At 52.4% G+C, this 17,528-nt stretch overlaps 1 protein-coding gene across 5 annotated transcripts in view; it reads left to right on the top strand.

Moving 5' to 3' along the window:
- The first annotated feature begins 6,017 nt into the window (after positions 1 to 6,017).
- The window catches only part of APBB2 (amyloid beta precursor protein binding family B member 2), a 359,038-nt gene continuing 347,527 nt past the window's right edge, over positions 6,018 to 17,528 (top strand). For 3 of the 5 annotated variants that reach the window (XM_055138249.1, XM_055138252.1, XM_055138253.1), the window contains exon 1: positions 6,018 to 6,217. The gene's annotated coding sequence lies outside the window, so the exon portion shown is untranslated. The remainder of the gene's footprint in view (positions 6,218 to 17,528) is intronic. The other 2 variants (XM_055138248.1, XM_055138247.1) reach the window with 1 other exon arrangement.

Below are 17,528 nucleotides of genomic sequence, written 5' to 3'. Positions count from 1 at the left end.
TAGGCCCAACTAGGGGCAGAAAACAGGCAGGGGTTGGACTCCAGGTAGTGACAAGGGATGAACACAGGTATCTCACCCCTGCTCCTATGGTTGTGATTGGAGACTAGGGAACCCAGAACAGGACGACAGCTGTTGGGTACAGCCGGGAGGATCAACCGCAGGTACTGAGCACGGGGATCTCACCTATGTGCAAGTGGCCATGGCCGGAGAATGAGGAAAGTGTTCATGGGATAGAAAGCAGTGCGGGGGGAGGACCTAGTCACAATCACGGGAGGCGAGCAGACTGCATGGGACAGAACAGGGAGGCCACTCATGGGACAAGGCAGAGTCAGGGACAGGACCAGTGATGTCATTCATGGGTGAAAGAGAGGCCTGGATATCTGGGGAAGGACCGGACTCATCGACCTTATCTGTACAATAAACACTTTTAATCTGCCAGGTTTTGTATGAAAATCTTTCATACAATTCTCAAGAACCGAACAGCGCGGGAAAATCTGCTTTGCCCTAAGAAGAATCCCTGCTGATATCCCCGAAATGAAAACCATTTGGCATTTGATCCTTAGTATGACATGTTGTCTTCTCTGGCCTTTCCTTTCTCTTTTGGTTGTCGCTGTGCTCCGGGGTGGCACACATTTGATGGTGCTTCTGGGTGTGCATTCAACAACATGTGCCCATGCCAGGGCGGGCACTCAGGGTATCACATATGCCAGAAGGCACTTTGCCACTGAGCCACGTGCCCGCACCCTCTGCTTCTTTCTTTATATGAGACAAAAATCACAGTCCTTTTCTCTACATTTTCATTTTTCTACCTAGATGGTGATTTACGAATTGAAGCTGCAGGCGAATTGCTTGAGTTCAAATTCCAGTTTAGCCATTATGTGTGTTGTGCCTTGAATGTTACCTCAGGGCCTCACACTTTACTTCCAATAACATGGATAGAACAGCAACCAGAGAGACAGTATAGGAGGTAAGGCACTTGCCTTGCATGTGAGTAACCCTAGTTCAAATCCCTGCCCCTGAGTACTGGTAGGACCACCTCCAAGTGTGACCCCAAAATAAATAAGTAGAAACTAGCACCTGATTTATCAAATAGTTGTGAGGAAGTAGTCTGCATCTAGCATTTGTTAAGTACTCAGTCAAGATGAATAATTCTCTAACTACTTATGATGAGTTTGTACTCAGTACCATTTGCTATATTTTGACATTTACCCGACTCTATTTTTGCATAAATAGAAGGTATTCTCCCAGTCTCTAAATGTCAGAACATTCTCCCCAAAACACATTCAAGATAAAAAAAAAAAGATAGGGTTCTGAAGAGTTATTGTAGGCACGAGTTTTGCTATTGTGCACTTTCCTTAATTTCCTTTAATGACCATACTGTTAAAGAACTTTAAATCAGGACAGAGGCAAATCATAACCCTGATATTTTGTTGTGATCATTAAAATCCCCTTGATTTATCACAAGTAATTCATGTATCACAGATCAAGTACAAATACCAGTGTGCCACATATCGGTACAAAAGACTTGTTGATAGTGGGAAGTTCAGAAGAATTTCTACTTTTATGGAAATATTTAATGCCTAGCCTCTGGTTATCTTAGAAGTAGTCCAATAGATTGAGGACTATTTATTTATTTATTTATTTATTTATTTATTTTTTTTTTTGCTTTTTGGGTCACACCTGGCGATGCACAGGGGTCACTCCTGGCTCTGCACTCAGGAATCACCCCTGCTCAGGGGACCATATGGGATGCTGGGATTCGAACCCCTGGGTTGCCACGTGCAAGGCAATACCCGCTGTGCTATCACTCCAGCCCCTATTGAGGACTATTTAAAGGCTAATTACTCCAGAAGTCACTGTCATCCCATTGCTCAGGACTTGCTCAATAGGGCACCAGTAACGTCCATTGTGAGACTTGTTACTATTTTTGGCATATCGAATATACCACGGTAGCTTGCCAGGCTCTGCTGTGCGGCGGGATACTCTCAGTAGCTTGCCAGGCTCTCCAAGAGGGACGGAGGAATTGAACCGGGTTGGCCACATGCAAGGCAAACTCTGTACCCACTGTGAATAGGATCCCTTTCATAGTCACCAATTTTATCCTTGGTAACCCTTGGATTGAAAACCACCATTGTAATATATAGTCTATACACCTATTACAGCGTATAGGCAAGTGAGCAAGTTTTTATTCACCATTAGATTGGACAGTCAAGAAATTTGGGTTCAAGAGTATGTCTGTTTAAAGAAAAGTCACTTACATCCTTTTTGACCCCAGAGGTAAACATCCTCTGTAAAACCTAAGAGTTGTCCCAGACTTGATTCTAAAATGATCTCCAACGAAAGTTCCTTAACGCTGTCTTTCCTTTCCACTTTTGATCCCACAGTTTTGTGTTTTATTTTTATTTTTGGTTTTGTTTTCATGTCCTTCCTTTGATAAACCTGTTCTCGGAATATTTCATCTCCTGTTTCAACAATTCTTGGGTGAGTCAGCACGCAGGAAAACTGGAGGAAAAACTCACTCATGACAGACATCGACATGCACGCGGTGGTGAAAGGAGAAATGATTTTCTTGATACACTGACCTGATGAGGTGGACAGAAACCAATGGCATTTATAAACAGAGTGCGCGGTGGAAGGCTGAGCTAACGGGCTGTCACACACGTTCCAAGACGCAGAGGGGTCTCGGGTAACCCCCCTCTTACCGCAGCCTTTGAAGTGTGATCACGGGAAATGTGAATTTCACAGAGCCCAAGGAAGAAATGTCAGTGTCAGGGAGGAAGGAAGAAAATGCGTTTGGCGGGGGCGAAGGAAGGAAAGGCAGGCAAGGGTTAAGGCGGCCCGCGCATCCCCAGCTCCCCACCCCCGCGCGCGCGTCTTCCCGGGAAAGGCATAAGAAGGGAATTTCCTCCCGCAGCAGGGAAAGCTCGGTGGCCCGTCCCACGTCACAACTCGGGCCGCCTGGGATTTTGCACGTCCCTAAAGGCGGCCACTATCTGGACTCCTGCAGCAGGGCTCTCCGCGGGGTGCCAAGGTCTCCCTCCACCCGGGGAAGCAGCTGGGGGGGTCCAGCTGCACGTTTCCTGGGCTAGCGAGGCGGCTGCACCCCCGTTTCCGGAAGCCTGATTGCATCAGGTGTGGAGCCGAGGCCCCTCCTCGGCCCAACCTGGCGGCCAGTGCGCCTGCGCGCGCGCCCCGCCCCGCCCCGCCGCCGTGGACTCCGGCGCGGGTTTTCCTCGCGGTCGGGTGGCGGCGGTCCAGTTGTTGCAGCGGAGCGGAGTTGAGCACCCCCGGACCCTCGAAGGGGAGCGGGCATGGTTGGGGGCGCGGCTCCCGAGAGAAGAAAGTGCCGAGGAAGAGAACCCACCTGTAACCAGGCTGGATGCCCCCGTTAGTCTCCGGAGGCTGGAGGCTGGAACTCGGCGTCCCAGTTTCCAGGAGTCTGCATTTCCCGTAGGGGGGCCGAAATGCAGCCTGCGACTGACCGTCCCTGGTCTGTACACTCAGTCGCTGGGTAGTGGGGTGCAGGAGCCCGGTGGAGTGGCGTGTTTGTTGACCTCCTGATGGGTCTGAGGAAAGTTGGGAGAGGTTTCAAGGTTGCAAAACCCAGATACTCCTTGCCTACCCCATTCCTTGTTTCTTCCTACCTGATGTGCAGCAGGGTTCCCGTTACATACCCTTTTAGGACTGTGTATGTTTCTCTTACGGCGCTGTCAGTGTTTGCAAAGCCATTTTTGATTGATTCTCTGGTGGGTAGTTGCCCACTTCGCAGATCTATTAAGCTGCGTAAAGGCAGGAATTTGTCTGATTTGCCTGTATTAGGAGGGAGTGGGGTGGGCTTTGGACCACACAGTCTTGAGCGCTTATTCCTGGCTGTGCGCAGGAGTCATTCCTGGCCGGACTCGGGACCATGTGGGTTGCTGGAAATCAAACCCCGGGTAACTGCATATGTGGCAAGCCTAGAACCCCTCTACTGTCTTCCTGGCTCTTTGTCTTTGTATTCCCTTTGGGCCACACCGAGTGATGCTCAGGGCTTACACCTGGCTGTGCGTTCAGGGATCACTCCTGGTGAGATTGGGGAACCATTGGGATGCCGGAGATGGAATCTGGGTTGGCCACGTGCAAGGCAAACACCCTATCTGCTGTATGTAACCTCTGGCCTGACCCCCCTTGTCTTCCAAAATTTATTCCTACCCCATCCTTACTGTCTGGTAAATCCTCAGATTCAGGTTGATAGAATAAAGTGATGCATAACCCACCTCAGAATATTCTCTTTGAAATAAAGATTTCTTTTTGCTTTTTTTTTGTGGGGGGGGGAGGTCACACCCAGCGATGCTCAGGGGTTACTCCTGGCTCTGCACTTAGGAATTATTCCTGTCAGTGCTCAGGGGACCATATGGGATGCTGGGAATTGAACCCAGGTTGGCTGTGTGCATGCAAACGCCCAACCTGCTGTGCTATGGCTCCAGCCCCAAGAACAGAGATTTGGGCCTGGAGAGATTGTACAGCTGGTAAAACATTTGCTTTCCATGTGGCCAACCCAGGTTTGATCCCTGGTACCCCATATGGTCCTCTGAGCACTGCCAGGAGTGATCCCTGAGCACAGAGCCAGGGGTATCCCTGAGCAACACTGAATAAGTCCCCCACCCTAAAAACGTCTGTACCTGGAGAGATAGTATAGCAATTAGGGTATTTGGCCAATCTGGGTTGGATACCCAGGGTCCCACATGGTCCCCAGAGCCCTACAAGGAGTGATCTCCTGGCACCGAGCCAGGAGTCCTGAGCTAGTTATACCATCAATTTCCCCCTTCCCCCCAAAAGTACCCTGGGCAAACTAGAATACAGATAGCTATGATGTAAGTTTGTTAGCCAAGGCGGGTGTGCATTCTGGGGAGGCATGTTCCTAGTTGTGTGTATCTTTGGAGCAGAGCTCCTAAGGGTGATCCTGAGATGCACAGAAGCCTCACCGGGGCTGGGTGGGCTGCACAGATGATTGGCGTGAAAGGCATGCAGGTCCACTCAGAGACTCAGGATGGGATCCAATAGCAGTCATGTTCCCATTAGCCCTCTGGCTGATTCTGACAATTTCGCAGACTCCAGTTTTCTAAGTACTCAACCGTTTGCCAAGCAATGCCCAGAATGCTTTGAGGGTGCCATTCATGGTGGGTGTAGAGCAGCAAGGACCACTTAATGGGTTTCCGTCGGGGGTTTTGTCAGGACTCTGTTAGTTTGATTACAGTTCCAGCTGCAGGTCATTTGTGGTGTCAGGAAGCCAGGTCACACGCATGCCTTTCTGACCCCTAAGTGATAGAGACCCCTAAGTGATATTGTTAAGGGAATGAAAAGGAAATTATGTGTTCCTTTTCCTCTTCCTCTCCTGGGAGAGGTGATCTTCAGGGATTTTGGATCATGCAATGGGGAGGGGGAGGGAGGGAATAAAAAGGAGGGAGGGAGGGAGAGAGAGAGAGAGAGAGAGAGAGAGAGAGAGAGAGAGAGAGAGAGAGAGAGAGAGAGAGAGAGAGAGAGAGAGAGGGGAGGGATGGAGGGAGGAAGGGAGGGATGGAGGGAGGAAGGGAGGGAGGGGGGAGGCAGACAGAGATGAAGCATACATCAGGTTTGGAATGCGGCAGAAGGCGGAAGGCCAGCGGCAGCCGAGTGGGATGTTCCCGTTACACAGGACTGCAGATACGTAGGTGAAAAGGCTACACCTACGGGATATCCCTAAAAGGGATACAGTTATCCACCTTGCGTCGGGTCCAGACAGACGCCGGCCAGAACCCGAAGAAGGGATTCCCCCGCCGCCCCGGATGATCTTTGGCCTCCCACCAGCCCGGTGCCCAGACAATCCTGGGTGCCCACGCTTTGCAGAGGCTCTGCAGCGCCCACCTGCAGGGGTCGCACTAGGCGCGCGGCCCGCCCCCTTCTCCCAGGCCCCCGCCCCCGGCCCCGCCCTCCCCCGCGCTCGGCCCCCGCCGGGCCCGGCCGCTCCAGCCTCTCCCGGCGCAGCCGCCTCCAAAGCCCGGAGAAGTGGAATCTCGCCGGCGCCGCTCCCTGCGCGGGACTCGCGGGGCGCCACTGGGCATGCTCAGTCGCCGGAGCCGTCGGGACCGCAAGTAGGAAGCTCGCGCGCGGCGCCCGCAGCTGATCGGGGCGCTCGGGGGCGGGCGAGCCTGCCGCGGAGCCGTGCCGGAGCCGGGGCGAGCGGCGCGCGCCCACGCCGGTGAGTCCCGCTCTCCGGAGCCCGCGGTGGCTGCGCGGCTGCGGGCGGCCGGCGGCTGCCGGGCGGGAGACCGGGCGAGCGGCAGCGGCTGGGCGCGAGTGGCCGTGCGGAGCCCCGGGGAGAGGCGCCGGCTCCGCTCCTCCCGGCCCCGGAGGAGGGCTGCGCGCCCCCCGCCGCCCGCCCCGCCGGAGCCCCGGCTGCAGCAGCTGCCGCCGCATCTGCAGCGAGCGCCCGCTGCGGAGTCCGGGGCGCCCTGCACCCGCGCTGCCCGGCCCGTGGTGGCACCGTGACTGCGGGCGCACCCCTGCGCTTCGCATCCCCCGCCCGGCTGCTTCCCGGCGCCCTCTTTTTTCTTGGCGTGGGCTTGGTAGGGCTTCGGAGCGGGGGCGGGGGAGACCAGGGGGTGGTGGTGGGGTGCGCCCGGGTGGAGGCTGCGGAGGGGGAAAGGTGACGGTGGACGCCGGCGCCGGCGAGCGCACGCCCCCCTTGCCCTGGCATCGGCCTCTGCCGTGCGCCTGGACTGTCCCTCCGGGGGCGGCCGCGCGCTCCTGCCAGGGAGTTAGGGAAGGAGCTGGGCTTCTCCGAGGTTCGGGGTAGGGGGGGATCATCCTCCTGTCTCGGGGAGAGATCGCGGCCGGGGGTGGGAGCGGGGTGTGTGTGGGGGAAAGTTCCTCCTCCCTCGCGGAGCAGACGGCGTCTTAACCAGAAAATGGCTGGGCCCGGGGCATCTAATCCGGGAGGCTGGCGTGGGGGTGGGGGTGGGCTGGGGGGTCCGGTGAGCCCCGCCGCTGCCCCGGGGCGGACTGGAGGGGGGAGGGCTGGAGATGACATTTGTGCGGAGGGGGAGAACTGTGGGGTCCCATAAGACACAATGCAGCGTGGTCGCCACGTCCACCACCCGTCTGCGGGTCGCAGGGGCCTGGGGCCGCGAGAGAAAGTGGCCCTTCCATTGAGTGAGAAGGAACTAGGTTCGCCTCGCCTGCAGAAATCCCATTCCGAGTTGGGGCCGTCTCATCGCCAAGTTCTGGTGTGGGCTGGAGATTTGGGGCAGATCGCAATGGTCGTGGTCAGGCAGGACCCCCTGAGGGCACTTTTGTTTAAGGACCCCCCCCTCCGCCACCCCCCTCCCCAGCTCTGGCTTTCTCATTGCTCCTGAGGACTTGGACGCAGCAATGCTGGAAGCATTGTCATCAGTGGATGCCTGCAGTGAGCGGGGTTTGAATTCTCAGAAAGGGAGAAACTTGGTGAGGCTGGCAGTGGTTTGTTATTAAACAGCTTACTCGCCTGAACACAAACCGTGGCATCCTGGGCTGTGGTTCTGGGTTTGTGGTTTCTTAGCTCTTGGGGTTTTGGTTTTTTTTTCTTTTCTTGTGGCGGATCTCCTATCTCTCTCTCAAATCTGGCCCCAGAGGGCTTTGATGATTAAGAGCGTCTGAATGCTGCATGTCGCTGGCCCTTCATGCACCAGACACAGTCCCGGAAGGGGGATTTCAGAACTGAGCAGCTTGGTGGGGTTTTCATTTTGCGGCTGGAGAACAGTGTTTGCTCAGCCATTGTTTGTGTGTCCTGTATGTAGCTTGCATGATCCCGTGTGTGGATAGGATGCCGTGTGTTGGAGGCTGAGGTGCCACCAAGCTGGGGGAAGTGGGGAGACACTGGTGGCAGCAGGAAGCCCCCACTCCCAGTGGCAGCAAATGCAGTGTTTTTCTCTTGCTCCCCGGGGTCATTGCTTTACCTGGTGACCCCCAACAATCCAGGGTCCCTATAAACTGGAGGGTGTCTCCTGGCACCGAAGATGGACTGTAAAAATGAGATCCTATTCCAGGGAAGGATGTTTATTATTCTGTTCTGCACTTTTATTCTCTCAGTCAGAGAATACTTTTCAGCATATAGTTCACAAAGAAGGGCCCAACTTGACTCCACTTTCTGGAACTTTCAGCAAGTGACAGTGGGAAAGATCCCTCTGTATTTAAGTGTCTTTAAGACTGGGTTTTTTTCACATGTACCAGGAGTAATATCAACAGAGGAAAATGACTTAGGAAAAGACTACTAAATATTGTAAGGCTCCATGGGAACAAAGAGAAAATATTTGAAAACTGTTGCTCCTTGTATGTTTCACCTTTTTTGGTGACTTTTCCTGCCATCAGAGAAACAGCTGCATTAAATTATTATTTTTTCTTTTATAGTAGCAATTAGTTAATACTGAAACCCACTGAATAATGCTGAAATGGTTATTCTATTGACTAGCCTGTTTCCGGGCAGTTTTTATCTTTTAAGAAAAATGGGATTCTCTCCCTCCCCCCCCCTTTGTTTTTGTTTTGTGGGCCACATCTGGTGGTGTTCAGGCCTTACTCCTGGCTCTGTGCTCAGGGACCACTCCTGGAGGAGCTCAGGGAACCATATGGGATACAAAGGAATTGAATCGAGGTCAGCTGCATGCAAGGCAAATGCCCGACCCACATTACCACTCCGGCCCTTTTATACCATTTTGCGCTGTGCTTTTGATATTGAAAATAGCCTGGTGCACTTGAGTTTTCCAGGGTGCAGGCAGACTTGTAGGAAAAGTGTGGTGAAAAGGTATTTATGTGGATGATACGTACTTTCCTCCCCTGAGTTAAGGAAACTACCAGTTCAATGCTTCCTTCATGTCAAGCTTGCTATTATGTTCTTTCTACTTGTTATCTTTTTGTGTGGTATCTTAGACATAAATGTCAGCTGCCTAAGAAAACTCTAGGAAGGGTTGGGCAGAGGAGGTGCACAGCCACAGAATTTCCAAGTTTCGTTTCATGACAAAAAGCTCTTCAGCTGGTTTCATCATTATTCAGTTCACTTTCTCTTGTAAAATGTATTTTGATTCGTTGTTTGGAATTAGTTTTCATTGGAGCAGCAATAGGTCTTCAAAACGACGTCATGAATGTTTCTCTGGGGCTATTTTGCAGGCGGGCAGGGAGGAGTCCTGAGCTCCCTAGTGTTGCTTAGTGGATCGGGGCCTCTTCTGGACCTTTCTCAGTGCCTGGGGCATAGTTATCAGGGCCTTGGATGCATTGCTCTCTGGCCCTGCAGAGCTGGGGAGCTGCAGGTAGGAGGGTGCGAGTGGCCCCGAGTACTGAACGAGGTTCAGGTGCATGCAAAGCATGTGCCCTATCCTTTGTATCGTCAATCCGACCTAATTGAACGTTTTCAAGAAGCTCCTGATCAGATTTAAAATCTGTTCGCTATTTATTTCCAGCCATGCTGTACTGCCAGCTGGTGAGCTTTATATACAGAGAAGGTGATCCCAGCTGACCTGTTTTCATTGTAACCGTTTGTTTTGCTTAAGGCAAGTAAGGGCTGCCCAGGCAGTGACAGGACTCTTGAGTATCTAGTGGGGGGTTTGGTGGTGTCACCACCTCCCAGGAGCCCCGCAGTTGGCCTTCTGGGCCAGGCTTGTCCGCCACTTCAGTTCACTTGAGTAGTCCATTCCTTTCCTGTATGTTAAATGAGGGGGCTTGCAGGAAAATGCACTCTCAGTGTCTCCTAGATCCTCCTTATTCCGCTTCGGGGGTCTATGATGCGGCCCTTTGAGAAGGGACTTCATCTAGAGTGTCAGATGAAACTGACGCTTCTCTCCAATTTCCTTCCAGTTTTCAAAGGCCCTACCCGTCCTTTCCTTTTGCAGAATTGAACCCAGGGCTTCATCTACAAGAAATGCTGTACCGCAGAGCCTCATCTACAGCCCAAATACCCATTGCTTTGAGACCAGTTCTGACTTCCCTTTTAGTCTTTATTTCCCAAAGAGGGGTGCCATGAAATAAAGCCCATGGCTCCGCCAAGTCTAATGGGAGGTGAAGTTATGAGTAGATAAAAGAGCATTTGGTATTGCATTGCAGCTTGAGTTTTGAACAACTTTTTTTTTTTTTCTTTTTGGGTCACATTCGGCGAGGCACAGGAGTTGCTCCTGGCTCTGCACTCGGGAATTACTCTTGGCGGTGCTCAGGGGACCATATGGGATGCTGGGAATTGAACCCGGGTTGGCCACGTGCCAGGCAAACACCCCTTACCTGTTGTGCTATCGCTCCAGCCCCTTGAACATCTTTTGAGGCACTGCTGTGCTCTTGGATGTGCAGTTAAGCCAAGATAGTGACCGCCTGGAGGTGGCATGGAAGGTGATTTGTGCTCAGGTACAGGTGGGCTTTTTTGGCAGGCCTGTCCCCTGGCCCTGACCCCTCTCTGCATCTCTTGTCTCAGGACTAGAAGTTGCTTGATCGTGTCTGGTAGCACCATCCCTGGATGGGGCCAGGGCCGTCGTCGGCTCCAGCCGTTGGAGGAGGTGATGGCAGTCCCAATTCATCTTCTCCTCCTTGGCAAGATCAGCTCCCTCTTTTCCTGGCAAGCAGCCCTGACGGGGCAGAGAGCATAGAAAGCACATTCCTTTTGTTGCTTTTGCTGCACTCTGCATTCAGGATGCTCATGAAGCTCCATCTCTCATAGAAGAACGCATTACCTGTGCTTGAATCAGTGAGAATCGTGTGCTGGGTCTCGTGCTTGGGACGGTAGCGAGGCACTGGGCTTCCGGGTGGGAGTGCGGCAGGGGCTCCAAGAGACAGGATGGAGAGGGCGGGAAAGTCATCCATGCCCGGCGTGGTGGGCAGTAGGGAGCCTGGGGCAGTCCAGGATCTCGGAGGCCTTGGGGTGCACACTCCCCTTCTACACTGTCTTATTTCCATGTTTGACTCTACCTTGTCTTCTGAGCTTGGCGCAGTGTCAGACCAGGGCATTGCTTTCAGAGTCAGGAGAGAAATGCAGGGTGAGGTTTCGGGCCTAATGTACAGATCCATGTGGACAAAGATGGGGAGAGATCTGTACAGCGGGTAAAGCCTCACATGCGTCTAATCCAGCTTAGGTTGCTGGCACCACACGTGGTCCCCCAAGCATCGGCAGGGCTGATCCTGAGCACAGAGCCGTGTGGGTGACCCTTGAGCACAGAAAGTAAACAAGCAAGCAGATAATAATAATAATAAAAAAGATGGTGAGAGGACTTGGAAAAATAAAGAATGGGAAGAGGAGAATGAAGGTTGGATAGGAGGTGTTGTAAGGGCAGTGGGGAAGGTCAGGGGCATTTGGTGGCAGGGTACAGTAACTGTACATCAAGACCATAAAATACACTATTGTAAGCATCTTGTATAAACTGATACAACAGTTTATATATATATATATATATATATATATGTTTTTTAATGAAGGAGAGGAGACTGTGGGTCAGGTTTCCTTTCTGACTGCTTGTGGCTGACTTGCCAGTGGTTAGAAATAAAGGTAGCTATTCAGTCCTTTACCTGGTGTGGAAGTCTTGCAAAATTGTGACTGCCAAGGCACACCTGAGGCTTCTGAAGTGTAGCTCTGCTGGAAGAATGCTCCAGGAATGCTTGGAGTGGGAGGAAGTAGTTGCCTCATTCCCCCTCCTAAAGTCAACTAGCAAAGAATGCACTCCGGGGACTGAGCAAGGCCGAGCCTGTGCTTAGGAGGTTCAGGAGGACCCGGAGGGTTCCAGAGGGTTCCAGAGGGCAGACAGCGTCTGTGGGGAAGGGAGCCTTGGCATTACTGCTGGTGCAGGATGGAGAGTTTCCAAATAACACGGGGCTTCGTTTCTGTATCATTTAAAACTAATGAAGGAGGCAGAGAGATGGTATCGGATTTTAGGAACTGTCTTCATGTAGCTGTTCCCGATTTCATCCCTGGCACCCTACGTGGTCCCTGGAACCCCACCATGAGTGATCCCTGAGCACAGAGCCAGGAGTAAGCCCTGAGCACAGCCAGCTGTATCCCACTCCACCCCCCCCCCCCCGCCCCAAACAAAGTAAAATTTAAAAAAGTAATGGAGTTTTCCAAACTTACTTGGGTTACTGCTGCCTTTTCAGAGGGAAAAAAACCCCAAGTACTCAGCACCCCTGATTCTGTGAGTTACTGCTTATCTCCCCCCTCACCCACCCCCACCCCCCATGGACCCAGCAGTATCGGCCACACTGGGGACACCAGCCTGCCCCTACAGAGCATAGAGCTGGGCCACACCTTTCTCCGAGGGCGACATTCTCACTCTCCTTATTGAAACTATGGCAAGCGTTTCTCGTGCGTGTGTGCAAATAAAAAGACCCCCGCTTCCCGGGGAGAGCCTCTCCTTCTAGTCTGGGGGTGCGATTTCAGATGGGAATGTTTTTATTTTATTTTATTTTATTTTATTTTATTTTGCTTTTTGGGTCACACCTGGCAATGCATAGGGGTTACTCCTGGCTCTGCACTCAGAAATCACCCCTGGTGGTGCTCAGAGGCCTACATGGGATGCTGGGAATTGAACCTGGGTCGGCCGCAAGGCAAATGCCCTACCCTCTGTGCTGTCGATCCAGCCCCTCAGATGGGAATGTTTTTATTTGGCAGTTTAATAGTCCATGAAATTGACCCGGCTGGGAGTCCGGGTGGGAGAGGGAGCGAGCCCTGCCTTTGGGGCTGAGGAGTGGACACCCGGCCAGGCTGTCGAGCCAGGGGTACAGACCTGGGTGTGGGGTGTCGCGCTGAGAAGCAGCTAATTTAGCAAATGCCTGGGAACCATTAACTCTCTTTGAATGAAAGCTCAAGAGTAGCAAGGACAGAGCTAGGAGGAACCATTGTGGGCCTGTGAGGTCAGGAAGGACAAGTGATTGAAATGGGAATTTTAGTGAGCAAGGCGTCCAGAAGGCGGACGTTGGTGCCTGTGGGGTTTTTTTTTTTTGTATGTCCTCGTGGTCGGCCCTCATTGTCCCCCACGGTGGATTCTCGGAGTTGCCAATGGAGCCAGGCTCAAGAGGGGAGTCATATGATAGCCAGCTCTGTGGGGCTGCGACAGTGACCTGGTGTCCAGGATGAGTCTGGGTGGGTCGCCAGAGGAAGCTCGAGAAGCATTTGCATGTGGGGTTGCTCTTCCTCAGCTGTAGTTGCTGCTGATGGAGGAGGGGACACATGAAGAAGAAACACATGTCCATCATGTCCGAGTTGTAAATAGTTGCTTAAGAAAACAACTGTTTTCAGACGCTGCTTTAAAGCATTCATCCTTAATAATAAATGGAGCTCACTGGTGGTAATAATAATACATTTTCACAGAGTACTTTCTGCTGAGAGCGTTGTAAATGCTAAACTCCGGCTATTGTGCCTGTTTTATAGATAAGGCAACTGAGGCCCCTCTCTCCAATGGCTGCAGAGTGAGCAATGGTGCTTGTCCTGGGATCACAGTTAACACAGAGGAATCTGTGGGCTGCCAGGATGAGAGAAGAAATAACATTTACTAAGGACTAACTGCCCAGTCCACTGTAGGGAGCATTTCAGTTAATCTTCGGGGTACCTACCTTCTTGTTTCCCCCTCTATTCAATGAGAAAACTGTGTTCAGAAGAAGTTAATGCGTTTGCCTGGGTCCGTCCAAAGCCCGAGTCCTTCTTTTCTTCACCCTACCACGAAGCTTCCCTGTATTTCGCATTTGGGGGCAAGGTGCAGATTTTGCCATTTGAAAGGACCCCCTGGAACCTGCCTCCTCAGTGACATCTGCGTGCTCAGTGGTAGAGCTGTTCTCTCTGGCTGTGTTTCTCGAATCTTCTGAACACGAGTGGAATCGTACAAAAATCCAAAAACGTTTCCAAGTGTGCCTGAGACGAATGGTGGCTGTGTGCACGCGTCCCGTTGGGGTCTGGACTGTTTCTGTGGCAAGCGGAATCCCCTGGATGCTGAGGACCTGTCCTGTGCCCGCCATGGGGCGGTGTTGGGGCGACTGAGGCGTGGGATGGCAGGAGAGAGGGGAGCGGGTGGCAGCTGGCAGACTCCTGCTGCTCTGGGGGCTGCGTCAGTCTTTGGATGTCGGTGCTTCTCCTGGGGAGCGTCCCAAGCGGCTGTGTCTGCCGACCCCATCTGTACCTTCTGCTGCGCTGGTTCCCCACAGATCTCCCGTTCTGGGCACACGCGTTGGCGGGCCTGCCCTGTGCACCGTCCCAGTTTGCTGGGCGGAAGTGAACACGAGAGCGTTGCTGTAGAGTGTGTTGGGCTTTCTATGTGGATTCATTGCTGAGTGAATAAATAAGCCAAGTCTCCGAGCTTAGCTGAGGCACGGTGATGATAATGGTGGGGTAGCAATCCTGTGGGAAGCATGGGGTATAACCCCAGTTCTTCCAAAGGTCTAGCTATAGGGTGGGGAGTGGCAGTATTGTGGATAAGGCGCTTGCCTTGCACCCCACTGACCTGGGCTCAATTCCCTGGCATTCAATATGGTCCCCTGTGCACCACCAGGAGTGATTCTTGAGTGCAGAGCCAGGAGTAACCAACCCCCGAGCATCGCTGAGTGTAGTTACCAACCCATCTGCCCCAACAACAACAAAAACAACAAAGATCTAGCCAGAACCTATCATTCTCTCATTTCTTCCCAATCTCATCTCCCTGCCCTGCACTATCTTTCTGGCCCCAGTTAAAAAAATTGTTTGGACCCTACACAGTGATGCTCAGGGCTTAATCCTGGATCCGCACTCAGGAATTACTTCTGGTGATGCTCAAGGGACCACAGGGGATGCTGGGGATCAAACCCAGGTTGACCACATGCAAGGCAAGCGCCCTACCCACTGCACTATCACTCTGGCCCCAGGGGGTTGGAGAGATGGTACAGGGGGCAAGGCTTTTGCTGGTTCTGTCTCCTGCAATACCATGTGTGGTCCTGAGTCCCACCAGGAGTGATCCCCGAACACAGAGCCGGGAGTAAGCCAAACCTCCACCTACTCCGCTCCCTAACACTGAAAAACATCAACAAGACCAAAGTCAAGTTTCCTTTTCCTCTGGCTCAGTGTCTCAAGCTGGGGGCCCTATGGTTTCCCAGGATATTCCGAGGAGGCCACTGCACAAGACCTGGGAGGCTGATAGGACAGAGCGCAGAGGAGGAAGCAAGATCTGAAAGAGGCCACAGCCTGGGAGAGGCCGAAAAACATGGCTCAAGCTGTCCCTTTGCAGCGCCAGCAGGTCACTGTTCCTGTCCCGGGGCCGCCAAGGGACAGCAACCTCCCAGATGCCAGGGCAGAGTCCCCCTCGGCCAGCAGCTGTGTCACAGGCCGGAGAGTTCCGTGGTGCAGGCTGAGGGCAGGCTCTCCTGCAGGACCCAGCACTGATGAGACCCCTGGGCGTGACTGGGAGCGACTTCCAGGGACCAAACAGGTTAATCAGTCAGGTGATGCAAGAGTTCGAGTCCCACAGGGCCCCTTGTGGTGCCGCAAATGAGCACTGTTTGTCTGTGGACCCCAAGGCGAGGGGACTCGTCAGAGGGGTCCACGAGAAAAGCCTGTCTCTGCTGCAGGTCCCCCAGTCCTTGGCCACAAGCAGAAGACGGTCACTCACTGAAGGGTGACTGGAAGGTGGAGGACAGGAGGTGCCCACATTCTGCAGAACGTTCTAGGTGAGCACATGCAGGGCCACGAGGCAGTGTCTCAGGGGCACTGGCACCACAGAGATGCTACCAGGGGGACCCTGCGGACCAGGCCAGGTTCAGTGAACTTTCTAGGCTTGAAGAGGATCATGGGGCGAGAAGACGCTTTCCTGAACAATGAGGGCAGATGTCATTGCTCATGATTTATTTCCAGCCCCTCGGGTTTCACTGCGCACAGTCCAGAGGGCTGTGGAAGCAAGGTGAGTGCCAAGGACCAGTGGACCATAATGACAAGGTGCCATCTGTCCTGTCTTCAGGGCTCTGAGGGTATTAGTGCTCCCTGCAGGTCTGTCCTCAAGCCTTTTGTGCCCTTCTTGGCTTTTCTCCCTGATGATGGCTGTCATCACTGTTGCTCCATGACACGGCTTGGTGGTCCCCCTCCCAGACCCACCTGATTTATTTATTTATTTAAATTAATTTATTTTTTAATTAGTGAATCATCATGAGGGTACAATTACAGATTTACACATTTTCGTGCTTGTGTTTCCCTCATACAGTGTTCGAGAACCTATCCCTCCACCAGTGTCTATTCTCCACCACCAGTGAACCCAGTATCCCTCCCACCCCCAAATCCCATCCCCCTCCACCTTGCCTCTGTGGCAGGACATTCCCTTTTGTTCTCTCTCTCCTTTCGTTTTTTTGTTTTTGGTTTTTGGGTCACACCCGGCAATGCACAGGGGTTACTCCTGGCTCATGCATTCAGGAATTACTCCTGGAGGTGCTCAGGGGACCATATGGGATGCTGGGAATCGAACCCGGGTCTGCTGCGTGCAAGGCAAACGCCCTACCCGCTGTGCTATTGCTCCAGCCCCCCTCTCTCTCTCTCCTTTCGGGTGTTGTGGTTTGCACTAGGGGTGTTGAGTGGCCATCGTGTTCAGTCTCTAGTCTACTTTCAGCACGCATCTCCCTTCCCACGTGAGATCAACCACATTTTACTTGGTGTTCCCTTCTCTATCTGAGCTGCCTTTTCCCACAGCATGTGAGGCCAGCTTCCAAGCCATGGAACCAACTTCCTGGTACTTATTTCTACTATTCTTGGGTGTTCGTCAGACCACCTGATTTAAAGGGCCTCTCCCGGCACCATCCGAGCACCATCTCCAGGTTCTTGATAGCATCCTGCATCAAGACAGTAAAGACTGTTTTTCCTTGCCACTGTATCTATCCCTAGAGTGTGCCAGCGTGTAGTAGGTGCTCAGTAAACATGTGCAGAATGAGTATGTAAATGAAGTGTTCTCGTTATTGCTCTCCCAGCTTGGAGAAATGATTACTTAAATATCTCATTGCATTTTCACTGCAACGGTTCAAGATGTATTTTTTCAAGTAAAGAGGCCGGACTTTTTGCTCTGCTGTCCCATTAAGGGATATCTGCGTTTCCCTGGGGTCTCGTTCTTTCATTATGAGCCTCCATAAGAAAACTACCTGATTTTGAGTTATTCCAGAAATAATGAGTTGACAGTGAGGTCCGCCCGAGGAACTTTCTGGAATTTGAATACAAAGCTACCCACAGTTAAGCTGGCTGGCTTGTTAACTCCTCATGACCTCGTTCTCAGCCTACCAGCCTCCAACCTACATTTCAGGTGGGTACCAACTCTCTGGACAACTGGTTGCTGAAGAGTTTGTGCAACATGTTTATTAAAGCTTCCCATGATAAAGTTTGTTTTCATCCTCTGTTTTTTGGGCAGTTTTATGGTTTCATTAATACAGTGTAATGCACCTAGTGCTTGTCTCTTCATTTTCTTCTCTGCGCAGCCTGGCATTGGGGTTGGTGACTCTGATGCCCATCTGAGCTGCTCTTCTTGCATTGCTTTCTGATTCTTGGAGGAGACATTGTGAGCAATCTCAGCGCAGTGAGATTT

The sequence above is a fragment of the Sorex araneus genome, chromosome 5 (genome assembly GCF_027595985.1).
Source record: "Sorex araneus isolate mSorAra2 chromosome 5, mSorAra2.pri, whole genome shotgun sequence".
Taxonomy (NCBI): Eukaryota; Metazoa; Chordata; class Mammalia; order Eulipotyphla; family Soricidae; genus Sorex; species Sorex araneus.
This window is presented reverse-complemented; position numbering and strand designations above follow the sequence as displayed.